This window comes from Canis lupus, chromosome 28 (assembly GCF_003254725.2).
Source record: "Canis lupus dingo isolate Sandy chromosome 28, ASM325472v2, whole genome shotgun sequence".
Taxonomy (NCBI): domain Eukaryota; kingdom Metazoa; phylum Chordata; class Mammalia; order Carnivora; family Canidae; genus Canis; species Canis lupus.
Genome location: NC_064270.1, coordinates 20,706,563 through 20,710,446, shown reverse-complemented (window position 1 = coordinate 20,710,446; position 3,884 = coordinate 20,706,563).

The following is a 3,884-nucleotide window of genomic DNA, read 5'->3' as shown; positions in this document are numbered from 1 at the left end:
TATGTCTGGGTTATGGTGAGAATGATATGAAATTGCAGCATTGGAAATCCTTTGAAGAAATTTAAAAGCTTCATACAGTCCTGAGGAGGTGATATTTTATTGTCCAACGTTGGCAGTAAAGAGTAGGATTTTGTATTGAATTGGAATGACTGCTCACTAGTTTCATGACCCCCCTAACGTCAGAAACCTGTTTTCTTTCCTCCTGCCACTCTGTCCAGTCTCCTTCTTCATTTTCTTTCATGTCCCTAACATCTTAGCTTTAGCTCCAGATACATCAGTTTTTCCCTAAAGCCCCAAAGCCAATGCATAAACTCTCCTGCCACATAAAGGGAGAATTAACATTTGTGGCCCAAGTAGCTCCCATGTGTTTCCCCCTCCCTTCCAAAGCCCATTTGTCCTGTTGACAGGAGCAGGCATTTTATATGCTCTACTTGTGGTGTTAGTGTGGAGTGTTAAACTGTATTTAGAAATAAATGGTAAAATAACAGTTGACAGGGGAGCTTTTTAAAGATCCCATTTCCTACATCTTTAATGCTTTTCTAGCTCTTAGGGAGTAGCCAGGGGTCCATTATGCCTTGGAGAGCAAGGCTGGAAGCAGCTACTTCCATTCCCCCGCAAGCATTTTCATTTTAAATAAGTCCTGTGTTCTTTATATATATATAAGTTTGCCAACATAGAGTATAACACCCAGTGCTCATCCCATCAAGTGCCCTCTTCACTGCCTGCCACCCATTCACCCCATCCCAAAGTCCTACGTTCTTGGAGAGCAGGAGCTGCCTTTGAAAGGGTGAATGCTTCCCTGACTCCTTGCTCTATCACTGTGCTTCTGGGGCAGAGTGGGAAGGAGAGGGTGAATACAGTTGTCTCGTGAGCAACATGGTGGCTAGGGGTGCCAACACCCTGTACAGTTGAAATTCCATGTGTAACTTTTGATTCCCTCCAAAACTTAACCACAAACAACCTACTGTTGATCAGAAGCCTACCAATAATAATAATAAAAAGAAGCCTGCCAATAACACAGCCAATTAACACATATTTTTTATTGCATGTATCATATACTGTATTCTTATCTAAAGAAAAGAAAATGTTAAGAGAATCAGAAGACAAGATACAGTACTGTATTTATTAATACAGCAAATTTACATTGTTTACTTGGAAGATGAATTGTCTGTCAATAGTCACATCAGTATGGTCTCATATATATCTTACAAAACACTGTAAATCTTATGTATCACTGTCACTAGACATAAAAATGAAAAGATAATGTAAAAAAGAAATTCGTACGTATAGGTTTAATTCATGCATTGATAACAACACAACAATATGGTTGCTATAGTGGCCTAGTGTAATCAATACAATTGCTTCATGGTAGCCTAGCCTATACACTAATGAGTGAATCCTTATAAAATTTTTGTGGCATACAGTAGTTGTCATATTCATAATACAGTATTGGAATTACTAATAGTTACATATATTAAAAAATACTTACCGGTTGGGGTGCCTGGGTGGCTCTGTCAAGTGTCCAACTCATTATATTGGCTCAGGTCTTGATCTCAGGTTCTTGAATTCAAGCCCTGTGTTGGGCTCCACACTGGGCATGGAGCCTACTTAAAACAGAACAAAACACTTATGTGTTAATAGGCTAATATGCAGTTTCTCCAATTGTGTGAGAGAGGCATACTGTATGGTAATGTAATTATTCGAAAGCAAAATTATAAAACAGTAAGAAAACTAACACATCATTACTTTTATATTAAATATCACTCACTTTATATCTATTTAATGATAGGCTGTCCACTTCTATCTAACTTCTGCACAAGATCTGTACAATAAATATTTAGGTGATGATGATGGTGACATGGCATCTCACACAGTTCTTGCTGTACAGTTACTGGATTTTCACATGAAGACCCTCACACACATAGAGAATAGATAAATTTATTAACTATACAGCATAAAGGTTATTTACTATTCATTACTTGGAAGTGGATCATCCTAAAAGTCTTCATCTTTGTTGTTTTCATGTTAAGTAGGCAGAGGAGGAGGAGGAAGAGGAGAAGGAGGAGGAGAAGGATTAGTCTTGTCTCAGGAGTGACAGAGGTTGAAAGGTGAAAGTGGAAGGGGAAGCAGGCATGTTCAGTGAAACTTTATGGAAATACATCCCAATTTGTATGACTTTTTGGTATTTTTAATTGCTCTAAAAATATTTCTACATAGTACATTGGCTAAAGTTTCAGTGCTCAGATCCTAGAAGGGCCCATGTCCTAAAAGATGTCAAAAGCAATCTTGAATGATTGGAACCCCCCTGACAGATTGTCTAATGTTGGTTTGTTTTCTGGCACTGCTTTTTTATCTTCTTCCTCATCATCTGGCACTGTTGAGAAACACTCATCTCCAAAGTGTCTTCTATTAATTCCTCAGGTGTAGGGTCTGTTAGCTCTTGAATTTCTCCAAGATCTATCTCTTGAAACTCTCTACTCCTCACCTTTTCTTGGCTATATCCACAATCTTTTTCATGATCTCCTTGATTGGTCCTGTCCTAAGTCCCATGAAGTCATGCACAACATCTGGATATAGCATACATTTATTGTTTCAGATTTGATGGAATTTTTGTTGTTTTTTTTTCCTACCCTAATGATGACATTTTCAATAGTATAACCCTTCTAGACTCTCATGATGTTCTATCAGCATTCTCTTCCATAGCATTGACAATCCTTTCCATAGAATATTGTGTTTAATGAACCTTAAAGGCCCTTTATGACTACCTGATCTAGAAGCTGAATTGGAGATGTGTTTGGGTGTAAGTAGACCACTTTATTGTTGAAGTTACAGGGTTATGGGTGGCCAGGGGTATTGTCCAATATCAAAAGGACTTTAAAAGGCAGTCTTGTATTGGTAAGGTACTCTCTGACTTCAAGGACAAAGCATTGATGGAGCCAATCCAGAAAAAAAAATTGTTCTTGTTGTCCAGGCTTTCTTGTTGTGCCACTAAAAGATTGGCAATTGGTGTTTCTTACCTCCCTTCAAAGCTCAGTTGGCAGTTTTATGGAGCAGGGCAGTCCTGAGTATAAACCTGAGTGCCTTTGCACAAAACTTTATGGATAGCCTATGCCTTCCTGGCTTAAATCCTGGTGCTTGCCTCTTTTCCTTATAATAATTCTTTGTGGATTTTCCCCCCAGAATAACATATATTTATCTGATTAAAAAGCTGTTCAGGGGATCCCTGTGTGGCTCAGGGGTTTAGCGCCTGCCTTCGGCCCAGGGCATCATCCTGGAATCCCGGGATCGAGTCCCATGTCGGGCTTCCTGCATGGAGCCTGCTTCTCCCTCTGTCTGTGTCTCTGCCTCTCTCTCTTTCTCTCTCTCTCTGTCTCTCATAAATAAATAAATAAATAAATAAATAAATAAATAAATAAATAAATATCAAAATCTGTTCAGGCAGATATCTGTTTTCCTGGTGGTTTTCTTAATGGCATCTGGGAACTCCCTTTCTTTCTCGTGGTTAGCAGGAGCTGCATCCGATATCTTTAATTTTTTAAGCCAGATCTCCTTCTAGAATTATCAAACCATCTTTTGCTGGCATTTAATGCTCCAAGTTTAGATCCTTTGCCTTGCTTTTGCTTAAAGTTGTCATATAATGACTGTTTTTTTCTCTAATTATATTAGTCTATAGGTATGCCTTTCTTAGAGCAATCCTGCACCCATATAAAAGCTGCATTTTCAATAGGAGATGAAAAGGTATTTCAAAAAAAGTGCAAGATTTCCATGCCTGCTGATACAGCTGCAATGATAGCTTCACAAAATTTCCTTTTCTTTTTCCTTCTTCCCACCCTTAGTGGTCCTTATGCTGGATTCACTTATCTTACAATGACAGGCAACCTCAG